Here is a 25,366-nt window from a genome sequence, read left to right as displayed (position 1 = left end):
ACCAATTCAGTTAACATGGAACGCAATTCTTCCATCCCTTGCAGTCTCAGGCAAGGTTTGCATGCCATTAAAAAAAAAAAAAAGCTATAAAAACTCTCGTATCACTTTTACAGAGAACAGAAGTGAGGGATGGAGAACGGTAAGGGATAGTGGTCAGCGTTCCAAACATTATGCATCTTCAACAAACAAAGACTACCTGAGTAGGGCACGAAACCGGCCCTTTTGTAAATCTGAGTACCATCTTTGTCTTCATTACCAGGCAGAACATACGGAGCCCCCCCCCACCCCCCCCCCCCCCCCCCCCCCCCCCCCCCCCCCCCCCTGCGCTCCAACGCTGAATAAGTGAAAGGTAAACCTCACCTCCACCCTCAGATAGGAAAATGCAAAATTCAGCTGCTGAGGAAGACTTTTCAGCTGACTCACACGCCAAAAAATGTCCTTGTCCTTTTTTGTATTAAGTGCACAACAAGGATGAATGGATCTTAGTGGTGTGAGAATCTGACAAGGTAAAAAAAAAAAAAAAAAAGAAATAAGCACCAAATATGGAAGTTTGGATGTAAAAACCCAAGGTGTGTATCACTGGCCACTGCTGGTTTTCTTCATGCACACTCTCCCAACAATCTGTAGCAATGAGAAGAGTCTATAAAGAGTAATGCCGGGTGAATGTCGTTCAGGAGCCGCTCCCCAGTCCAGAGCTCACTGTCCCTCTGAGATACTGAGCAGCTAGTGGGGACATTTGGCACTTTTGGGCTAACACTGAAAATGAATGTGTTGATGCTGATGTACTTTCCCGTCCACAGTGGAGTGAGTGTGTGTGTGAATGTCAGTGTAGATTTTGGGGTAGATTTTAGGGGGGATCGTCGGTCCTCCCTGGGTGAGGAGGAGCTGCTGCTGCGCCAGGTACTCCTCATAGTTCATGGAGCTCATGCAGTCTTTGTCTGGGCTGGAGGAGCTGGAGGACGGAGCCGCGCAACCCCTGTCCCGCTCTCGATAGGGCAGCCGGTGGGAGCTCTGCAGTACCTGCGCCGCTGCAGCTGGAGCGCTGGGAGGGGGACAGTGCTTTCTGCTCTGCAAAACCACAGCAGCACTGTGCCGAAGATGAAGACGATTCCAGCAGGGATGCCAATGATGACAGGCCAGGGGAGGGAGCTGGAGGTTGGCGAGAACATGGCATGATGGGAGGCTTTGTGTCTGTAAAAGAAGAGGACCAAAGACAAATCAAAACAGGTTTCCTGTTTATTGCACAGGTGAAGTGCTTAAGGCCTCAAACAAACGATCAATTAATCTGTTGATTTTCTTTTTTTAATCAGCATTTAAAAAGGTCAACAAAGGTCGGATCAGTCCAAAACATTTGAACCGAGATGAGTCCACACTTCCACGACTGAGGGAGACTACAGGATCCATGACAACATTGTTGATTATTTTTTTGTTGACTATTCGATTAATCAACTCATGATTTCGGCTCTTAAATGCTTACACCTTTATCAGTATCCTTGAGTTTATGCACAGAAAACTTTAAACTCGAGCCTTTAAAAAGACGACTGAAAAGCTCGACTGCCTATTGAGTTTGACTGGATTTCTTTTATTTATCTTTTAGAGTCCAAAAAATGTATAAAATGAAAACAGGACATTTGCGCTCGCTCACATTGCTCTGTTGGCATCTGTCCTCATTGGTGCATTTTGCTGACGATGCGTGTCCCTTTCATTTCAGTTTGATGTCACTGTGTTATGTGCACTACTGCAGACTCCTAAGAATAAACAGCCACATGCGATACACAAACCGATCTTTGTCAAAGCCGCCGATTGGTCTCCCTGCGGTGTGTTTGTGAGCGGTACACTTCAAACAGACTTTGCCCATGCCTCACCTGGCAGCACAGTGAGGAAGGCGCTGCGGAAGCTGTAGCCCATGGTGTTGGCGCCTAAGCAGATGTACATGCCGGCGTCGTCCTCCTTGGCGCGGGTAATGAGCAGCTTGTTGAGGTAGGAGCCGTCGGGTCGGGACCACACCTCCCCCATGGGCAGCACCACGAACCGGTGGTCTCCCACCTCGATGGTGGAGTTGTAGCGGCTTTCCTCGTTAGACTCCACGCGCTTGAGCCACTGGATGACCGGCTTGACGTCGCTCCTCACTTTGCACTGAAACGACGTGGTGCCTCCGTAGTCCACCGTCGTGTTCACCGGGTGATGCCGGTCAGAATGGGCTTGGAGTTTGTCCTCTCTGCATAGACACACAGAGAAAAAAACATTGTAAAGACACACACAGAGACATTTTTTTTATTTTTTTACATGACAGCCCTTCTGTGGGTGAAGAGGTCTTAGTTGTCCATACCGTTATTAGCCTCAGGCTTAGAAGTTATAATTGACAGAGAGGGAGGGATACCACATGTAACACAAGAAGTATGTGTGATTAGTTTCCTCTCTTTCTTTGCTCCTGGTTGTACAGCACACATTTCTCATGGGGGGGGGGGGGGGGGGGGGGGGGCAGCAGTGGGTCTGGCAGACAGCTGGGCTTTAATCAGCTCCAGATTGAGTGGAGGGTCCCTGAGTTGAACAGCCCCCCCCCCCCCTGTGCAAACACCAGGGCACAAGCCCTCAGTCTCAAGCCTGCTTCCTCAATATGCTTCTCATATACATGATTACACAAGCACATTCATCCATGCAGCAAGGATATGAATAAGACCTGCAGATCGCAATCAGACGTCAGGAGTAGGTAGATCAGAGAGGACATTTTTTAAAGGTTACAGTTCTTCCTCGGTCAAATTAGAACCACCATTACAGAGATTACGTTGTTTTAAATCCCCCCGCAGCAATGCGCAAAAAAAAAAGATCACGAAAAATGATCCGGCACAAACGGTCATTTAAATGAATCACCTCTGCCTCATCTGGCAGCGTTAATATTTCCAGGTGAATGCGTTTGGTATGCGTGCCGCTCGGCCTCTCTGTGGGATACTCACGTATGACCTCGACTTTATACGTGGCGTTGATTTCCCCGGCCCGATGGAGACCTTGCAGGTGTATCTGCCGCTGTGCTCCGGCGTCAGGTTCTTCAGACTCAGAGTCCACTTCTTCTGACGGCCCTCGCCGACCTCCTGCTCCGTCAGCGGCCTGTCGTCCTTCAGCCAGACGATGTCCGGTCGAGGATTTCCACTGGCCGTGCACTTGAGCCGCACCGAGCTGCCAACGGGACGGGCGATGACCGCTTCCTCATCTTAGCGGGGGGTGAAGCGTGGACGCACTATACGGGACATAAGAGCACATTTGCAAATTGTTTAGATGTGATTTGTAGTAAACAGGGTAAAACATGCAGAGCCACTGGCATGGTCTGGCAAATCCACCACTGCACCACCGACAGCATGCCAACAGAGCTCTTACCAAGTTTATCCGATGAGCCGTCGGCGCCCAGGTCAGCCTCTGCTGCATCAGCCGCCACGACTCCAGTTTTATCAGAACCTGAGTCATCTGTGAACACAGCAGGACAGCAGTGAGTCAGCAGCTGAGTACGAAAGGAAACAGCCAGGTGTTCTTTGGGGGGGTGAGGATGAAGGAAGTCTTGCAGCACAGAATTTGGGGCGAATGTATTATGCATTGACTTTAATCTGAAGCATTAAACAAACAATGTATTATCAACCATTTTCTAGTTTGAATGGCCATATCAAAAAGGGAAGTGCACTGGTATATTGCTACTTTTAAAGTCTCCCATTAGAATCCCGCTCTTAATTGTCAACAGTGCCACCGCCACAGCGACCCAACACCAAACCAGGCCAGCACGTGGTTCTTGGCTCTATATGAGTAAATTTAGCATTTATAGCTAGGCTCCTCTGAGCGGGGGTGCATGCTCAGGTCATACTCTGTAGCATTTGGTAGTAATATGATCAGTTTTCATAAGCCCGGGTTCCAGGAGACAGCTGTGGAGTTTGTGTCACCGGCTGACATCATGCAGCCGTGGCTAAGACGGGGCTTAGAGAGAATATAATGAGTGAAACCTAATCGACGGTTTGTGATGCGGATCGACTTTTCGAGTTAAGCGTTGATGAATTAACAGAGCAGATCGGGTTCCTCTGTAAAGACGAGACATTAAAGCAGATGATTATTGAGGACGGGCTGCTGTTAAATGGTTTTATGCGATACTACGGAGCAGTCGCTTCACATTCGATACAGTCGTCTTTCTCAGTGTTTCTCCAGTTCTGTACCTTTCGTACCATTTTTTTTTGATTTCGAGTTCAGTGCGGCCTCGAGTTGGATTTTTTTTCGAGACGCAGTTTTGGCACACTTAATTCCCTCTCAAGGTTTGATTGGGTCAGGTAAAGAGGCCAGATGTGACTTCTAACCCCCCTCGTTCTGCCACCCTCCGAGTCCCCCCGAAACCCTCAAAGCTCTCTCGGGTTCTCTGGGTACAAACCCTCCTTTGTTTGTCCCCCTGCAGCACCAAGGCCCAGCCATGATGTCATGGCTATTTGAAGGGGTTTAACTGGCCAACTATAATAACCCATTCCTTTAAAACAGCCTCCACTGGAAGAAATATTTCTCTGTTGCTCACTTGGGCTCTCCACATTCCTCCCGGTTCCTGAACCTCCCAATCCAAACAGAACTCGGTCCCACACTGCCGGGGTTTTCTTTTTGACTTTTTTTTTTTCTGAATCTATTTCCTCTCTACTTTTAGGCGATTCCAGGGAACAATGGCGCCCTTTATATGTCTAAGCTATCCCTTGCCACTATTGTCTTTACGCAATATTAGCTCACTACACTGCGAGGTAGGACTGTCATATGATTAGTTAGTTTTGGAAGATTGAAAAATAAAATAAAATAATCAAATGAGGAGTGACTGAAAGGCCCATTCTTGTGTAAGTAAGTAAAAGCTGCAACTTATTATGGAATCAGTGAGGAAACAAAAAACCCTTATACTTTATGCACGGAATGAAATCAAAGGCTCGTTACGCAAAGGGGAATTCAATCAGAGTCATGATTCAAGCGCACGCTTATGTAAAAGTATCAAATTGTTTAAAATGCAATCACCGTCGTTCCACACAACTTAAATCCATTCATGGTCTCGCTACAGTGTTCGGGGACTGACGCCATCCCCTCCCACTTCATTCACAAATCTAGCCACAGGAAACAGGTCACTACACACACACACACACACACACACACACACACACACACACACACACACACACACTCTCTTTCTGCTGGCCTCCTGTGCCAGCTGCATCACAGGAAGAGAGGCCTGACGATTTGAGGTCACGATGAGCTCCAGATGTTTTTGGGGACATTGTAATGTCCAGGGAAAGTTAATGCGCAGTGGCCTTGCATCACACTCAGGAAATCTCCAAACAGCTACCACACGTGATCAGTCACACACGGGCCGGTTTAATCGACAGCTGGCCCTGAGAGCGTCTCCAGAGAGGAGCGAAGTGAAAAAATGTGCCGGCGTGAGAGCCAAAATGTAAAAAAAAAAAAAAAAAAAAAGAGCACCGCCAGCCCTGTATTAGCCCTATAATATATGATCTGTGCAGACATAAACATTAGAATCCAACACTACCAATGTTAATATGACAATCCCACGTTAATACTGATATGAAGCCTGCTGTAGACTGAGCAGCTGAGGACGGAGGGGGTTGCTGCATGCGTCGGTCCGTCCTGGTGGGGATTGCCGGGGCCAGTTGTCAAGAGACCACCCCAAACAGGGCCCAAACAGCCAGCTGGAGGGATTGAGGAGGCGCCATGTTGCACTGACTGACCAGATTCTTCAGATAGCTCAGGGAGGACAGGCTGTCCGCTGGCAGATGGGAGGAGGAATATCTCTCCAGCTGAAGTGGAACCCCCCCCCCCCCCCCCCCCCCCCCCCCCTTACATCACTCTGCAAAGCCCCTCACTCTCTTAGTCCAGAGTCTTCGCTGTCTCTTTCTCTTACTGTCTTTCTTCTGCTTGGCTCCTCTGCTGGGTCCCGGGGGATCTTTAAAAAGCTATGCTCTCCACGTTGGGCCTTGAACAGCTGTCGGGATTTCGTCGACTCTTCTTTCCCTGAACCGACTGCAGTTGCTTCTCTCTACTTTTTCACTCTGTGATCCAGAAAAATAAATAAACTGACATGATGGGTACTGTACGCGGAGCTATGCCCGGGAGTTACCCCTCATTTACAGTATTTTAAATAAATAATCTTCCTCCTCTTGATCTTTCTGAGCAACACAATAGGCCTCCCAGCAGGTCACTACAGTTAACTGCATGCAACTAAAAGCAAACGGTTAACAATTAGGTGACTCAACGCTAATGGAAAGTGTTGCTCACGATAATCGCAGACTATTTGGTTGTATTAAGCCGAGCTTCAATTCTTGGAAATATTTGGACGCTGAGGCCCCCTAATCTTTGTGGCGAAACCAGAATGCAATGCAGCCCCGACGGAACAATTATCTATAAAAACAAACGCTGTGGTGATGGCCTGCCAGTGCCTAATGGGATGATGGACAAGAGAGCAGAAAGAGGGGGGGGGGTAGACTGGATAGGGTCGGTCTGTCGTGCACTCTCCACCACAGAGGACAAACAGGAAAAGGAACAAACCAGATCAGGATTAAAAGTGCGGCCAGAACGTCTCTCGGTAACTCCATAAAGGGCAAAGACACTGATTAAAATCACATGGAAATATGCTTCCAAGAAAGACTTATGTTTGTACTTCCAGCGGTATTTCTTTCCTAACGTAATAACCGAGTGGGGAGCAACGTATGCAGTCAGGTTGAACTGATCTCCTGGAGATCCCTTCCAGCTTCATCACATCCGTCTTAAACTGTCCTCACTGAAGTCTTCATTCTCACTCGGTCGTTCTGCAGCAGAAGCCAAAACCAGACAAATTATCTGTCACACAAACACACCGCGGGGGGAAAAATGGTTATCTATCACAGAGATTAGTTGACTGATTATGTGTGTGTGTGTGTGTCTCATGTGTCTCGTGTGTGTGTGTGTGTATGAGTGTAAGTAGATGTAATTTTACCATAATCATAATTTCTCACGCTTTAAATCAATATTTAATCCAAAAACAAATTCGATGTGCATGTACAGTAATTATTTAAAAACTGTACATGTCAGTACTCAGGGAATTTCTGCAGACGTTTACTTACAAAGTACTCTGGTTTATATGACATAAAAGATTAGGTTATAAGACTGATTCTGAACCATCTTTTTCAGAATCTGAACCATCTTTTTGTAGTTTATTTTCTGCATCATGTCTTGTAACAGTGTCTAATCTTGCGACCGCAAAGTGACGCTGCTTTTTTTTTTTTAATTTCTATCCACATCGGCTCCACTCCCCACTTGAAATAATCTAAAATTACTTTCTGCAGCGGAAACACATCAAATAGACCGACTCTCCATCAATCCAAATGTATAATTGTGAAAGTAATTCAATCGACAGAGCCTTGAAATGACACGTTGGTTGTTATCCATCACATGATTGATTCTGAATGAGTTCCACAAAGATGTGTTTAGTGTATATAAAACTCAGAATGCCTTTTAAGTTGCAACGTAGACACAGACAGCCGACTGTCTGACTTTGATACTTTATAGCTCAACTGTAGTATGAACCTTGACATTATAGCTGGCACCGTGCCTTCATCTCCAACCTTTCATTTCAGCACAATCAGCAGACACCCTCTCTTTGAACTCCCTGGCAACTTCATATTGAGGGGGGGGGGGACCCTAAATAAACTTTGGTCCAGACTGTTCCCGACTCACGAGCCTGCATTACTACAGAAAGCAGTGCTCGGTGTTTTCCACATCTGCCTGATTATGGCTCTTCTTCTGAAGCCTGGCTGTCACATACCAGGCTGCAGCAGCTCCTCCTGAGAGAGAGAGAGAGAGAGAGAGAGAGAGAGAGAGAGAGAGAGAGAGAGAGAGAGAGAGAGAGAGAGAGAGAGAGAGAGAGAGCACAGACTCTGGCCCTAATTAGGCATCTTAGAGTAATTAGACTAAACACAGCCTTCACGCTCCACTCCGCTCATTCATCATGCTCTGCTCTAGCGCAGAGGAAATGCACTGTATGCACATGCACAAAATGAGCAACACACTGGGTCAGACCGTGGCTGAATCCTCGGGGGCCCCGTTCAAGAGCCGCGTCAAGAGTCTGAAGACAAACCGACCACTATTACACCGAATTGTGTGTCTCTTGCGGAGCTGCAGACCTCCTGCCTCCACAGAGTGCAGCCTGAGGAAAAGGAAGAGCTGGAGATCCAATGAGTCACAGGGATGAAGTAGTATGAAACAATATCCCGCGCGCTGTTGACTTTGGGCAGGGAGAGGTAGGGGCTGTAACACACACACAATGGATGAGAGGATCGACCACTAAACCTCCATAAATCCACTTGTTTTAGACCTCGACCTCTGTGACTGATGCCGTCTGTTAACATTTGAGCCGCTGTGAGGTTTTTGACTGCAGGACAGTGTTACGAGAATGGCTTTAAAAACACCACAGTGGAAGATGATGCGGTGTGGGCGAGTGACTCACAGCCATGGTCTCTGGTTTTAGGTACCAGACAGGTGACTTCATGTTTTATAGATGCTGAATCCAGCTTGAATTCTTTTTTTTTTTTAACAAGAGTGACACATTTCACAAACCCTGAGATGATCTCGTCTCAGGGACCCGCGGAGCAACCGGTTGTACAAACTCTCTAATGCGATACACACAAGTTCATCTGCACTCACCGATGACGATGAGGTGTAGTTGATGTTAACGCTACCGAAGCCGTTGGTGGCTTTTGCAGATGTAGGTCCCTGTGTCATCTGCCTCCACCTCCTTGATCTTCAGGCCCATGCGGAGGATACGGGAAACGGATCCAGCCGCTGTGGATGTTGCGCCCGTCTTTGTCCACATTATGAGGGGCGGAGGGTCTCCCTCCACCGGACACGGCAGCTTGATGGCGCTCCCGAGCCGGGCCATCTGTCTGTGAGCAACCTTCTCCGACACCCTTGGAGGTCCTGAGGATAAAACGGACATAATAATGGTGAAGGAAAAAAAGACGAAACTTCAGTACGGTTTCACAGTTTTAATCTTCAGCCCGCAATATAGCAGACGAGAGCAATGTTTTTACATGGTATTCCACATCTATTAACATTATAGTGCCAAAAAAACACAAAGGTATGCAGTAATTCCCTAAAATTATATTCATGTCAGGTTGAAACAGAGAATACAACATCATCTAGATCTGTAATTCACAGCGTTTCTGACCTGTGAACCTTTTAACAATGCAATGTCAACTTGCATACCTCTTCAGTCACCAGTTCAGTTGAAGGGTGATTATTCTACTTCAGATTTTTAATAATGTTTAGAAGTGCAATACACAGAAATCCACAAGAAAAAAACACCTCTCCGGAAAGTCCATTCAGTAGCTGTTCTGGAGCTTTAATGGAACGTTTAAGTCAACATGGACAAGAAGTCCTTAAGAGCTCATAGGAGTAGAAACGTGAACATCTATGCACATTTTTATGACATCCAAAGCTCCAGGACAGCTGCTCTATAGGCCTTATGGCGAAATTGTTTTACCAACAGCTGTTTTCACGATCAGGACTAAAAATGTTTCTCGTTTCCCCAGTTTGGAAACTCCTGATCTAGAACACATTACATTGAAAAGCATCAAACTTTAAGGAGGAAATCTGGTGGAAGCTCACCTCACCTATTAAGGCGCAGGTAAAACAAAATGAGGTAGTGAACATTAGTCAAAAATAAGATGGATTGAGCAGGAGGCTGTCATTGTAAGTTATCGTTTTTATGTATAGTGAGAGAGGAAAAATATTACAAAACTGAATGTTTCTACTAACAAAGTGACAAACTAGCGTGAAGCTCGGCTGAAGTAGTGTATTGGAATGAGCAGATTAAATAAAGTACGCTGAAGCAGCTCAGACGTGGGCAAATAAAATGAGACAGAGGCAATTTGTCATCTTTTTTTTTTTTTTGTCTGATTACCCAGAAATGTTGAAACCAAATTGTAATAATTGGGCAAGCCCAGTCGTCCACTGCCTGCACAGAGAGGGTAAAGTGCCCTGGCTCTGGTTTTGCGTGCAAGAGATCAAAGCGATGAGAGGGGGGGGGGGGGGGTCTCAGTGAGACGGACAGCAGCCTGTGCTCCTGCTCTTAATTGGCTCAGGTCTGCTCCCTCAGATCTGGTGAAGTGGAGCGGGCCGAAACACCCTGTGATGGTGTTAGGAGGCCTGCGCCGCTGCTCGCGCAGCACCCGGCGTACAACTAACCCCCCCCCCCCCTCACACCCTCCCACACCAAAAACTAAACAAACCCTGAATTACTGAGCAGACTGAACACCGGAGAGAAAGTGGAGGAGTGAAAGAGAGAGGGAAATGCAACCAAACCCCTATAGCTGGAAAAAAAAAAAAAAAGCCCTGAAAAGTACACATTTGTTCTGAGTCTGTGCCTCAGAACAAATGGCCGGTCTGGTAGCAGTAAAAACAAAAGGGGAGGGTAAGTACACATGGCCTCTCCCAACACATATACACATGCTCAAACACACACACACACACACACGGAGCCACATTCTCTGGTGCATTTCACACATATGGTAAACAAGAAGATCATTATGCTGCTGGGGCTACAGTGGGGGAAGGTGACACAGGTAACTCCATCTGGCTGTTTTATTCATCACATTGCAGACAGATGTATCTCAGCTGCAGGTACAACATCTGGACTGCTACGCCAGTGACCTTTCGCTGCTTAAAATTTTTCCCAAAGTGGAAAGAAGTGACACTTATGAGCGTAAAAAAACCCAATGAAAACCTCCTTTCTGTGTCTTTTTTCAACCATGCATGAACACACACACACATACAAACTCAGAGTTTTCCTTCCTCTCTGTGGACCGGGCCTTTCCTGGTCCACAGCATGCACAGGAAATTGGAAGTGTCATTGTTTATGTCTGTGGACAAAAAAACGCAACCACAGTTTTTTTTTTTTTTTTTTTTATTGTTGTCAGCTGGCACATATCTCGCTCCTCTGCTACCAGGAGAGCAGAACAGAGCCGCTCACTGTTCGCTCTCTGACTGTACGGACTCCGCTTTAGCAACACAAACGGGTCACGGCGTTGGCTCGGGGCTGCCGGAGCTCATTTGGACTGAATTGATCCTAAAACACTGAATCGCATTGTAAAAACATAAATACATGTGCGCCAAATCTTGAACAAATATGCTTCAGTTAACTCCTCTGACTTGTGGTCTCGCCAGCTACTCAGCCATGTGCTCCTTCTGGATTAACAGAAAAGGCCTGATTTATGTCAACGGTTTAGCTGAGGCGAAATGTCAAAACACGTTCCCCCCACAGAGGCTCTGCTTCTGTCAAACTAAACATTCTGAAAACTAGAGGGGCATTTCTTGAGAAAATGAAAAGAGGCATCTGAATTCTCTTTTCCATTCCAACGGTGCACGTCTGCAGTGTTGTTAGCAGGATATTTGACTCTTATTGTACACTCAAACCCTGCCTTATAGCAGGGATACGTCTTTAACTGTCTTTTTAAGCTTCTTTACCCTAAGGTTGTTGTTTGTTTTCATATGATCAGATGGCTTTATGTTGGGAGGTGCAGTCACTAAATATTATAAAAACACATTTCCAATAACTGTTCCTTTAATTGTAATAAAGGTCCGCGTGATCTTGAACTCGAATGGTGCTCTAAGTGCGAGGAATGTTCAACAAATGATTTCCTCCCTCCATCTCCGCTCTTCCAAAAAAAACCTTTTGAAGTCCTTTCGAAAAACAAGGCATCTTCGAAGAGGTGCTGAAATCAAGGACATCGTCTGAACAACTTAATAAGTATTTGTGCCGTGTGCATGACCGCCATCCTTTCTTCAAGAGTGACTCTCCTCCTCCTCCTCCTCCTCCTCCTCCTCCGTCTCAAGGACGGATTTTCTTAACCTTGGAGTCGAAAGCTCGGAGAACTACCACACAGAGGCCCTCTGTAAAAAAAATAAATGTTTAGCCTTATCTGCTTTATTGAAACATTGCTGCAATTTTCTCTGCCGTTTTCACTTCGGTCTCCTCTCGTGGTTGCTGAACTAAGCATCGCGGTCCTCCACTGAGGCCGTGATGAATGGGAATCTACACGATTCGTGACAAACTGGTGAGCGTTTCAGAGCATTTGACTTTAAATTGTTTGAATTGTTAGCTGCTCTGTAAAGGGAAAATGATACACATGACCATATGGGCTTTTCCCGTATTGCAGCGTTGGTGCGGCGGCCCTTATTATAGCCGAGCTCCATGTGTGAATGGGATCTTTCATAGAGCAGGAAGAGGAGGAGGAGGCCTGGCGACTCTCAGAATTAGCTCTGTTTTTCTTTGCTCAATTTGGTGATGGATTATTTTAAGAGAAAGGGGCGCATTCAATAGGAGGCATTCTTGTGATTCAGACTAAATTTAGACATTTTTCACAAAACCTTGTGAGCGGGTTAATGATCTGTTGATCTGACGTGCGGGCCTCCGTGAAGGCAAGTATGTTAGGAAGAAGGAATAAAAACTTTTAAAAAAAAAACAGACTCTAAAGGCTGCCAGACTTGAACAATGTTCAGATGTGCTGGCACCTCTCTCCTCATTTATTTGCTTTTTTACAAAACACCTGTGGATTTGTAATGATGTCTACATGCATTTTTCTTCCCATACAAAGTGCTTTGGTCTTTCTAGTCATTGCAAACATGTCAATAAAGGGTCGGCTTGGCCGTTGACAGCCGCTCCAATAGCGAACACCTGGAACTTAACCAACCGCAATGAGAGCAACTCCATAATGCACGCAACACCGTCCGCCCAATACGGGACAGAGTTGTTCAAACAACACCGTGAACCGTCTTCAAATAAAAAGGATTTGCTCCTTAATCTCCAGCCAACTGCAAGAATTTATTGTGCATCAAAAGGCTTTTGCACACTGCCAGAGTGTAGTGATTCTTTACTTAGATAAACACTGATCTCCGTCTTCAAGATGCAGTATTTACAGAAAGGATAAGCGGCAGAGAGACAGATAGAAGCTGGAGAATGCTTCCTCCTACTCAGCAGCAGCGTGTTAGCTCAGCAGACCGTACAAGAACAGACAGACCTCCAACACAAGAGAGGACGTTTAATGGAGCCTGTGCTTGGAGGGAAATACTCTATTGTGCATCCTTTGAGAGCTCAGGAGCACTTCAACGACACAATACAACAAAATGGATGGAGAAAAAGAAAGTCAAGCTCAAGGAACACGGGAGGGAAGTTAAAGGAAAATGCACAAAAAGCTTACATGAAAGCGAGAAACCAAACCCAGAGTCAGTGGCTTTACTTGAGACCGGAGGGGTCGGGAGAAGGGGAAAGGTGAGGCGGACTCCGCAGCTCGGGGAGTGTGTGAAAGGCCGGAGCTCCCGTTCAGAGCCCGCCGCTGCGCTCGGCTATACATTTCACAAGCAGAGATAAGCATCGGCATTAAACGGCGAGAGAGAAAGAGAGTGTGGAGAGCCACCTTGGCGAATCAAGAAAGGGAGGCGAGGTGAGGGATGGAGGGGAGGAGGAGGAGGCGGCGGCAGTAACGGGGTATATGCGGAGTGGCGGTGGAGGCTGTTCTGACAGCAGCGGGGTAGCCAAGGGTGAAGAATGCCGTCTTTTCTTACCCCTCCAGACGTCCTGCCCAGCAGCTTCACCCAGCGTGGTAATCAATACCTGCTATTTTCCCCTCTCGGCTTTCCAATCAATAGATAAGAGCAGGGTAAGACCGGCGGGGACAATGGCTCTTTCTTTCGGCACCATCTGATGTGGGGCTGAATAGCAACTGCTTCGGTGGTGGGAATGGTACAGGAGGAGCTATTGGGTGACATGAGGGAAGAGAGAAACTGCAGGAGGGGGTGGAATATAAAGAAAGAGGGGAAAGAGAATGAGATGCACCGGTGTCCTTCTATCTGCTCGTTTGCAGGGAATCTGCTTGCTTCACTAATGGGCCCCCTGAACAACAGGCTCCTGCCGACCCCCCCACTGATCAAAAGAACAGGAAAGAAACGGAGGAATTACTCCGGCGTCATAAAGCTTCTGGAAACATCTCCATCACGCGGCCTTCCCTGAACGGGCCCTGCTGTGGAGCCTTTGAACTCTAAGCCGCGATGTTTCATTAAACTCGACTGCCTTCTCCCGGCCGCCTCCGTCAGAGGAAAGCAGCGTGTGTCTTTGCAGAGTCCTCGCTGCTGTCATCTGCGGGCTCCACCCAAAATAAATCACTGAGAGCAAAAATGTTTGTTTTCTGACTATTGGTCATCATTCATACAGCAGTGATCCACCTCCCCTGAAACAAACCTCAGCTATGAATACAAAAGCATGATGCACTTTCATAAAATAAGACATTAACCTTCAGGAAAAAAGGAAATGCCATATGTTTAGTGAATGTGGTTCATGTTTAGGTCATCATTTACGAACTAAACTAACTAAAGTATCCAAGGGGCTTACTGACACAGCTAACAACTTCCTGGGAGAAATCCTCCGTTTTTATTACTTATTGATTCTACCTGATTATATGAAAAGGCTCTTTTCATTGAGGATTTCCCATAAGGGACTACGCAGCTTTCCATACTTCCACAAGCCTGGAAAAGTGAGGAGTTCTTATGGAAAGTCCTGAACCTGAATTAATAGAGGCCTTTCACATCATGTTTTTGGAGTGGAATAGTTTATAGTCTGCTTTTCCAATTTTTTTTTTACCTGATCTTCCACTGTACAGACGGTTGGGTATTTTCTCATGAGAGAGTTCACCGTCTATGTTTATATTAATAATATCACCCTTTAAGAGTCTTCTGATACATGACATTATGTCTACATCGGGGAGAGTTTGGTTCATTCTTCTCTTCTCATTTCTGTACATTGTTGTTGTTGTTGTTGTTGTTGTCGTCCGGTTGCCGATATCTTTCTTAGCATCAATCCCACATACACCATCCTGCCATAAACATAATTATGATACCATCAAATGTGTATCTGCAGGTGAAAAATAGTCCCCAAAAAATGTTTACTCATGTTTGAAGAACATTTCGCTAAAATGTATGTATGACAATTTACAATTTAGGAGATAACTAATAGGCTTGAGTCTGAGAGCCACAAACAGAACACTCAGTAAGTCAGAAAGTATTGATGAGTGCATTGTTGGTTTTAGTCATTTGTTGACAATCATAAAAATATAGAAAAACAGCAACCTTATTATTTAATGTTCATTTTAAAAGGAAAAGGAGGGAACGGTCAAAACAAGAGCAAAATGTTAAACTATTTTTGTTCTATTCTATTAATAATAAATACTAAATACTTGGTATACTGGTCAACTGTTGACCGACTATGAGACGTTTCCAATCATAAACTATCCATTCAACACTACAAAAAGCCATTTGATTACTGGGATTCCGTCGGTATGGTGAATGAAATAATATTCCTTGTGCGTACACTAACAAACTAATTCAGTGGCAGAACTTTTCATGCAAATGTGATTCAGTAATTCGCTGGTCGTAAAGAGCGCACAGTGAGCGGCACTCCAGTCGCTTTATCTCACTCCATTAGGCTAAGGCCCGGTGCACACACAGGGGCTGAGTGTGTGCTTAGGGCCACTTATCAGGGAAGAGGCAGCAGGAGGGAGGCTGGGAAGGTAGAGAAAGGCCCCGATAGAGGGACAGACAGAGACGGGGGGGGGGGGGACAGAGGGGTCAGAGGAGGCGAGAGAGAGAGAGAGAGAGAGAGAGAGAGACAATCGAGCCAAGGAGAGAGAGAGAGAGAGAGGCAGGGTGAGGGTGAAAACAGAGGACGGTTGATTTAGAGAGTGGCAGGGAGCAGAAGGCTAAGATGGCAGGGAGGCCTGCTTTAACACACAGCTTCATAGGGAGAGGAGGGCTGCATGGGGGGAGTGAAGGGGGATTAGGTGGGCCCAGGCGGCAGTAACCAGGAATCCCAACAATCTCACACCCCACTCCCTGGCCCGGGCTCAGCCTCAGCCACATGACACACTCAAACAGAGCACTCTCTCTCTCTCTCTCTCTCTCTCTCTCTCTCTCTCTCTCTCTCTCTCTCTCTCTCTCTCTCTCTCTCTCTCTCTCTCTCTCTCTCTCTCTACAGTACAGAGCAGGGTACCAGCGAGCACCTGTTTACCACCGTCTGTCTCGCATGTTCGGAGATGGACCGACCGCTTGGCACCGAGAGGGACATTGTGTGATCGCTGACACGTGTTTGACTGCTGTGGACCGCCCGTTTATTGCCTCTTATTCGCTCTCACAAACACGCACAGAAATGAAAGTTTATAAAAAGGGCCAAGATATGAGATTAGTATTTCATCGCATGCTACGTCCTCCGGAGCGGTGTTCACCGACATCTTCCTGAGGGGCCGTGAGACGATCAGCAGAATAGGAGATCTGCAAAGTAACTAGTAAAAAAGGTACTAAAAAGTACGATAACTGCCTCTGATATGTAGCAGTAGAAGCATACAGTTAAATCAAACTGAAATACACAGGTGCAAGTAACTCCAAATTGTACTGAAGTACAGTGCTTGAGTAAATATTCTTAGTTAGATTCCGCCATGGCTAAAATAAGAGCACATCATTGTTTACCAGAACACAACGTTCTTCACAGATCCAGCCTCTCTTACGACTGCTCTCAAAGTGCACCAGACTGATGCATTTAACTTTAAAATGCACGACCCTGGATCCCCCCTAGAGGGTCCTGTGGGTGACACCGCTGTACATATGCAACAGGTGTCGATGGGAAACAAGTAGATATTTCTTCGCTAAAAACGTCGGGCGCCACGGCTACAGAGCATGCTCGCTGCACAGAAAACCCCGGTGGGCCGTTACACCGTCTCCTCAGAACAAGAACTGTGTTTATGTTGTTTCACGGCCTCCATCAGTCAACAGTGAGGTGCATCCTGCCACTCCCTGCATGCCTCCTCCTCCTGCATTCCATAGTGGTGGGGGGGGGGGGGGGACTAACTACCCAACCTGCGCTTTGCCCTTTGTGTACAGTTGACACAGTCGGAGTCCAGTCTGGAAGTGGCGAATGAGATGCAGATGTCTTGTTAAGCCGAGCCGCTGTCGCTCTGCGTTGGTCTGATGTTCTACTCGCTGGCGGAGAAGCACAGAGGCTGTAAACGGGACTGTTTGGAGCCAGACATGCTGTCACCGGCAGACCAGTGTGTGTGTGTGTGTGTGTGTGTGTGTGTGTGTGTGTGTGTGTGTGTGTGTCTCTCTGTGCGTGTTGTGGTCACATCTGTCTGACGATGACGACGACGACGATGATGATGGCCGAGCCTGGCACCGAGGGCCCCTCATCGTAGGAACCCGACACCAGCGTACAGTCTGAGGGATCAGCAAATCTCCATGACACTGGGAAGCGCTTTACACCAGCGCCTTTGTCAACAAGGTCTTTTCAGGAGAGGGCCATTGACAGACTGCGATGTAGCAGGAGTGTTTGGGCAGAATGGAGCGATTCAGAACGGAGCAGGGAGGGAGGGAGAGGAGTGGGTGAGGGAAATAGAAAGGCGAGTGAGACAGAGACGAGACAGAGCGGGGAGAAGGGGGGGGGTGGGGGGGCAAGGCGAGACAGACGGACGGGGTGGAGGAACTGGCAAAGCTGTCACTGACAGCAATGGGGCCTCTTGACAATCCAGGAATATTGTCTGAAATCAATCTGTCACCGTGGAGCTGTTGAGCCTGTCATTACGACGTGGTACTCGCCCTTTCAAAGTGACAATTTGTTCAGTCCTTCCCCAGTTCACCTTACTACTCAGCCGTACAAAGGTCACCGCCCTCTATCCATCTCGTCCATACGTCTGCCAGTCCGGCTGTCTCCGTCTTTGTCGATCGGCTGTCCGCAAAACGAAATGTCCCGGCAGCAAGGACTTCCGTTACATCACCGCGTCCCATTATCGAAGTATTTCACTGAAGAAGCGAAGAGTGTGACCCGCTGGTGGCACCGGGAGAAAAGTCAGAGGGTCGACCACATTTCATGAAAATCCATCAAACGGTTGTTGAGATATTTCAGCCTCGACCAAAGTGGAACCGACTGACAAACCCACAGACGAGCCGACATTGACGTCCCGAGTTTCACCGCTAGCGTGGCAGAAAATAAACAACAAGAACAGCCAGTCGAGCTGATGTTGAATAATAAGTGTATGAATGGAGCAGTGCCCCCATCTGCCAAGCCTCTAACTCCAAGTAGATTCAGACTGGGGGCTGATCCAAGGCCCAAACTCACATCCCCCGTACACGAGGAAATCAAATCAGTTTCACTGCATGGTGCAGAATTCCATTCTGGGAGAGCAGTAGCTCTGCTATAAAATATGACAGATTATAGTCCATGCTTCTGGAATGATTTTTTTCCCTCCCTTGTCCCATTCCACTCTTCAAGTCAAAGTGGGGACAGGTTTTTCCATTCATTACAGAAGTCCACTGAATGAAAAATCAGGGCCTCCTCTCTGCCTCCTCGTCTCACCTCCAGCGTTGAGAGACGCTGCTGCTGCTGCTGCTGCTGCTGGAAACGGGTGCAAGCAAATTCCATCACTCGCAATGAAAACTCCTATTTTTGACGCACTGTGACAAGCGATCGCCCAGACCAGACTCTTTATTGCCACAATCAATGGGGACAATGCGCAGAGAATTCCCGAGGTCGCTCAAAAGAATTGCTAATGAAAAACAAAGTGGAAGTGAAAAAGCCACAAAGCCATGTGGGGTCTCATTGAAGCTCATCGGAGGTGAACTGAAAGAGGGGGATCGAGGAAGGAAGGATGCCAGAAACTGGACGGAGGGTCTGGGTGTGTGTGTGTGTGTGTGTGTGTGTGTGTGTGTGTGTCTCGAAGGCAGCGGAGGCCTCATTCAGAGCTCGTTATCCCAGCCGTCCCCTGGCTCAGCTTTCTTCAGGCTCAGCCAGCCATCGCTGTTGCCACCACCATAACTTTCAATCAGCCTTTTAACTGCAGAATGGCAGGGGACATGGTGTGTGTGTGTGTGTGTGTGTGTGTGTGTGTGTGTGTGTGTGTGTGTGTGTGTGTGTGTGTGTGTTAGTGAGGGTTTGTCAGAACAACAAGTGACTTCTAATGAAACCCCCGGAGAGAGGAGACAGCAGAGACAGAGAAAACTTTCATAATCCTTTTCGACGCAATTTCTGAAATCAGATTATAAAAAGACGACAAACTGCTCATCAAGTTCTGTACGACAGGTACTTCCTGCCTGATTTGGTATTCTGATAAGTCAGCATGCGGCTGCAGCAGCACTGATTCTAGCAGGCTGTGGCAAGTACAGCAAACAAGCACATACAGTAAGATGTGGCAGATAATATTTCTGCTGCTCAAATCAGCCGTTTTATTCACTAACATCACAATGACAACTGTTGAACTTGTCCAGACCTGCTCAGTCCAAGCAACATCCCAAGGCCGCCATCACATAAATACAGTATAGATGTGTTTTCCTGACATAACAAAAGGTTGTCATGGTACATGTTTTGTATGTTTTGTTTTTTGTGCAAGGTTGCGTAACGCCAAGAGAGAGGACAGAAGATACAACAGGGAGCCAATGCTAGAGGAGAAACAGGGAGAAGAAAGAAAAGTGGAAGAAAAGATTCGATTTCCGCACCATCTGCCCGCAGCTGCACTCACTTTCATGGTCCCGACCATAAATCTACGAGTTCAAATCTACAGGAAAACAAAACCGACTTGAAGGGCAATTGGAATCTCATCATTTCAACCTCCTAAAGTGACTGAGTGAACAGCTGTGAAGCACAAAAAACGGTAAGGAGGTGGGAGGAGGAGGAGGAGGAGGAGGAGGAGGAGGCGGGCGTCTCTCTCCACGACTTGGCTCCTCAAAAGAAAAAGAGAAAACGGAGAAATGAAGGAGGCTTAGAAAGAGGGGTTGCGCAAGACAAACACATCCCACTGTGGAGCTGAAATGTTATTGTAAGGTCACTTGTAGGGGTCCAGCGAGGCGGACCCTACAGGCCCACTTCCAGTCTCTCTCTCTCTCTCTCTCTCTCTCTCTCTCTCTGGCAAAGGGTGTAACACAGCAGCCTGAACTGCGGAGTCCAAACAGTCTCCAGTATCATCAGATGCTTATTATTTAACACCAAACAGCTGTCAATTAACACAGATCTGTTATTCATACGTCTGGTAAATCCTGCAAGTCAGGGCAGGGGAGCGCGTTTACGTTGATTATCATCTGAATGGTGACGACCCGGCACTTTGTGAGCGGCTCCGTGGCTTTTTTTTTTTTTTTTTTTTTGCGAAGGTTAAACGGGAGCAACAGGAATTCTATTTAACTGAACCCGAATCCATTCAGCCAGCAGGAAGAGCGTGTGTGGTCTTAAAACACTCCCAGAGCCAACTGCCCAACAAACTAATGAGCATTGTGTATGTACACACACACACACACACACACACACACACACACACACACACACACACACACACACAGACCTTCGCGTGAGTCAATAGGATTTTTCTTAAAAAACAGAAACAGAGAGAGGAAAATTCTCCTCATGTGCACTGATCCATTAGCAAACAGCTGAAAATGACAAACACTGAAAGTGGACAATGCCTTGTTGAAATTCCACATGAATGCTAATTGAAGTGGCCATTAAAGTCAGTCAATGAGGGGAGTGTTGCTCACAGGGATTATATGACCCCTGCTAGAGTAAACACCAACTGACCTCCATTATGACTACTTATCACAGCTACAGCCCTTTCCTTTCTTTCCCCTCGGAGGGGTGAAGTCTGACACGTTCCTCCGTTTCCTCCTGCAGTGACAGGGTCGACGCTGTGTGCTGATGGATTGGGGGGAACGCGGATTGTTGGAGCGGTGCGGTAACGTTATTTCCGTGATAGAAACAAGAGGGATCGTAGCAGCGGGGGGGGGGTATTAGTTCCACCTGGTTTGAAGGAGAAAGAGGTCGAGCGGGAATAGTTGTTGGTATACCTCTGAGGTTTTCCAAATTGCCCCGTGCTTCTTGGATGTCTCATTATCATGACTTTTTCTCAGGGTAATTTCAGCCCGCTTAATAACACACACACACACACACACACACACACACACACACACACACACACACACACACACACACACACACACACACACACACACACACACACACACACACACACACACACACGTATATTCAGATCTCTCGTAACTTCTTCACACGCACCTCTAAATGGCAGCGCCTCAGTAAAAACATTCCCCCGCGTACTGTGAGCTCTAATAGATCGCGAACAAGTCCGGTCCACAGGGATGAGGAGTGTTTTAAAATTAATTACTGCTGCTCTGTCCAACCTGGGGGGACCGCTGCACATAATAATCCATCCATTGTTCTCTCCACAAATGGACCCAGACTCGGTAAATAGGGGGTACGGAGAGCTGGGAAAGGCTGGGGGGGGAGAGTAAAGGTCAGCGCATGCCTTGTTTTAACGACAGCACATTAACTTAACTTACTTCCCTTCGACTTTACGCTGGTGATAAATGGGTGGAAATGCAAAGAGAAGCAGGGGAAAAAAAGAAGGGAGACATGTGTCAAGAAGGGCGGGCAGTGGCTGGTTTGTAAAACAGAAAATTGGACTTGATGGGTTGAACAGCCTACAGTTGAAGTAGAAGACGAGAGATGTTTGAACTGTGCTGGTCTCACCAGCTTTGCCCACGAGCCAGAACACCACTGTTGCAGCCTTCTTACTATTCAGGAGCTATTTAGACTTTTGGGGCATTTGGTTACTGAGAAACTAGCCTCATTACGGTTTAAGGAAATGGAAAACTGTCGGGGAGCCAAATAGCCTTGTGATTGTAAAAAGCCCTTGGCATACAATGTATCTCGCAGTACGGTCTTGTTATGAAACCATGATGTAACTCTGCTATAAAATGTACATTTTCCAACGAGGTTGCAGAGCAGTTTGCGAGCTCTGAACTTCACCGGGCGGCTCCGGAGGAGAAGCAAACGTGTGTGTGGTTTAGAAAATAGGAAATAAAACAGAGACGCATACATGCACAAAAAAAGGCTGTATGACTGTATTTGCGGCCTGTTTCTAATTAAAAACGCATCAAAACAGTACCATTCAGTGTGTGTGTGTGTGTGTGTGTGTGTGTGTGTGTTCATGATTAGCTAGTCCTCGTGCATAACAGAGACACCTGGTGCCTCTCTGTTTCTCCCAGGGTGCATTTCTGCAGATCCATATGTCCGGGCTGCTGCATTCCTCGGTGAGTGGAGCCCAGCGGTCCCCGGGCCTGTCACCACATTAGAGGCTCTGCTGGGACACATCACTGAGCACCTCCTCCAGCTGCTGGGGGTGGCGGAGCACCAGAGGGGGAGGAAAGAAGGCGTTGGGATGGAGGAAGTGCGGGGGGTTCCTGGTGGGGGGGGGGGGGGGGGTCTTAAGAAATAATTCTTGCATGGCCAGTCGCAAAGTCGTCGCAGTGGAGAGAGGGAGGGTCTGTGTGTGTGTGTGTGTGTGTGTGTGTGTGTGTGTGTGTGTGTGTGTGTGTGTGGGCAGGGGGTCCGGGGTCAGATGTCGCCTGATGACTGACAGCAACAGGCTTAAAATCGTTCACCCAAACTTACTGTCGAAATGTTTAGATAACAGCAGTAAAGTCACACTTCCAACGTGTTTTTACTGTTTCACACACAAGCCAAAAGGGGTCCTGTCCTTTAAAATGTCATTCACATTTGTCAGAGATGTCATCATGCGTTGTTAAGTTTTACAGGAACAGTTTTACAGCTTTTTTCTGGCCTTCGCTGCGATGGAACAGCACAAGTTTGGAGCTAAAAACCGCCCCGACTGTATTTCACAGGTTGTCAAAGAGTCAAGCTGTTGCATTTGGACTGTAACACAGAACTCACTGTATCACTACTGCTGCTGCTGCTGCTGCTGCTGCAGGGAGAACTGTGGAAGATTTAGTCTTCACAGATAGTCAAGCATCTTTCAAAATCATCTCACTGCCAACTACATATCTGCTGATGTGTCTATCTGTGTGTGCATCTGCAACCACTTTCAGACAAATCATGAAAACAGGCTGTGCAATTTTTCCCTTTATTTCTGCCATTATATCAATCGGACCTCCGCTCTCCACCACCCGTTTGGACTCTTCTTTGGGTTTCTCCGTCACATTCTGTCGATCTGTGATTCAAATTGCCGGTCTAATCTTATTTAGCCTTCACGTCTTGTTTACTTTTGGTTTAGTCGCGCCGTGAAGACGCGGCTGCCACGCTGTGAATGAGGCATTGTCTGCAGACCCACAGATCTAATCTCCCCTTCTCAACCGCCGCCTAACCCCCTCCTGCCTCTCTCCACCTTGAGCCCTGATGGCCGCACACAGGTATTATACCTATCAGACGCCACTTCCATGCTGAGCTGGAGAGAAAGGAGACCGCAGTAGAGTCCGCTCGTTCTGCCAGTGCGTGGTCTTCGGGGGAAATGTGTCTGGCCTTCAGATTTCTCTCATTAAAAAGGGAGGCTTTGCCTCGGTCTTTGACTCACGCTGCTGGATCGCATCAGACATGGTTCAGTAGCCAGAGAGACGGTGTGGATGAAATCATAGAAATTGTCTTGACAGCTATTCATGACCTGTTGACAACCTCACTGTAAGTTGTCTTTATAAATAAAAGTATTGATACTGGCACGATAAACAGTGCAGCGAATTGTGGTCAGACTGAGGTCTCCCGCTCTCCACTCTCCACTTTTTTCGGTCATGAACACACACACACACACACACACACACACACACACACACACACACACACACACACACACACACACACACACACACACACACACACACACACACAGGCTGATGTGAGTCAGTCCCTTGGCCAGCCGCGGGAGAGCTGGACTCTCACACTGACTTGTGTTCGTTCACCCTGGGAAGCTGATGGATGATGTTTGTTTGGTTTAGCTGTAGTGAATGTGCGTGCATGCACGCACGCACACACACACACACACACACACACACTCACACACACACACACACACACACACACACACACACACACACACACACGGCCATGACTGAAACACACAAACTGGAGGCAGGGGTTGGCCTGCCCTCTCTCTCATTCCCCTGCCCGGTGTTGATTTTGGGCTCTGTTTAGAGATTTTTTTTTAAATTTTTTTTAGTTCTTAGTTTTCCGTCTCTCACTTCTCACCGTGAAAAAAATTAAGAGCCAACTGAGACTTTTCTTCACGCTCACATGAAACCAGCCAGTCAACTCGAGTTATAATGAGCAATATGAATCTGGTGTTACTTCCAGCTTTGAAACAATATTAGTTGGAGAGAAGGAACGTTTGTGAAACGGCTCTTACCTCTCGCGCAGTCGGTCAGTAAAACAGCCTCAAAGAGGAACAGCACGATCTTCAGGACGCCCATGCTGCCCAAAGACACCTTCATGTCCCCTAAATCTGAGAAACACACGGTCACTGACACAGGGTGCCTGCACATCATTCTCCATGTGGATATGGAGAGGAACATATTTGCTGTTCAAGCACAATTTCACACAATGATTAAAAAAAAAATACTTTCTTAAATGACATTTTTTTGTATGAAGTTGACCTCAGTGGATCCTAAACTAGACTGCAGGTCTAAAATGAACCCCAAATGAACTAAATTTAATATAAAAAATATATTTTTAAATAAATCTATAGACATTCCACGACACTACAGTAACAATACATGACATGTGTGAGAGAGAGATTATTCTGTGTCAGACATGTGGGGTCCACATACTCTAAAGGCCCAGGCCAAGTTTAAGAAGTCCTGGTTAATGTAATATTCCCTTTATAAGTCGACTAAATATTCACATAACCAAGCCACTCACGTGGATAACTGTTCATGATAACGTCCGTTTCAGCTGGTATATCTTTGCTCATAGTAAAATATCACTGATGCTCCTCACTTGCATGCAAATAAATAAGAACATTTTGAAAAAGGGGGGGGGGGGGGTCTAAATGTGTCGATTACATACCTGGATACTCAATGAATGAAGTCAAGCCCGTGTCAGCCTCTTGACAGAGATGTTTTCAGCTGCAGTCCGTGTTGAGCCCATGAATCACAAGTGACAGTGGTCGACTCTTTCCCCCCCCGACCTCTTAACGCACCAGCACGTATCACAGATACAACGGAATCAGAAGCGGAATAAAAGCGGCTGCTTCCATAAATCACAACAAAAAAAGTCTCATGTGTGCTACTTTTAATTTTCTATCAAAAAGTATAAGTCTCCTCCCTGTGTGAGTCTGCTTCGTCCACCAAGTGACTTCTCCGGTGCGCGCACACAGCGGAGACTCGTTGTCCGTCCCAGCGCTGCAGCTGCGGGCCAATCACAGCCTGCAGAGGCCGGACAACGTTTTAACTCTTTATCTCTCACCCACACGAAGCTCTTCATCACCCGAGCCATCATCCTCAA

General features: G+C 47.0%; 1 pseudogene; it reads right to left on the bottom strand.

The window, feature by feature from the left end:
• Positions 1-339: 339 nt before the first annotated feature.
• Positions 340-25,219, bottom strand: LOC137884524 (fibroblast growth factor receptor-like 1; annotated as a pseudogene).
• Between the last annotated feature and the right edge of the window lie 147 nt (positions 25,220-25,366).

The sequence above is a fragment of the Cebidichthys violaceus genome, unplaced genomic scaffold (genome assembly GCF_023349555.1).
Source record: "Cebidichthys violaceus isolate CVI_PGR_0920_01 unplaced genomic scaffold, fCebVio1.0.p SCAF_39, whole genome shotgun sequence".
Classification (NCBI taxonomy): domain Eukaryota; kingdom Metazoa; phylum Chordata; class Actinopteri; order Perciformes; family Stichaeidae; genus Cebidichthys; species Cebidichthys violaceus.
This window is presented reverse-complemented; position numbering and strand designations above follow the sequence as displayed.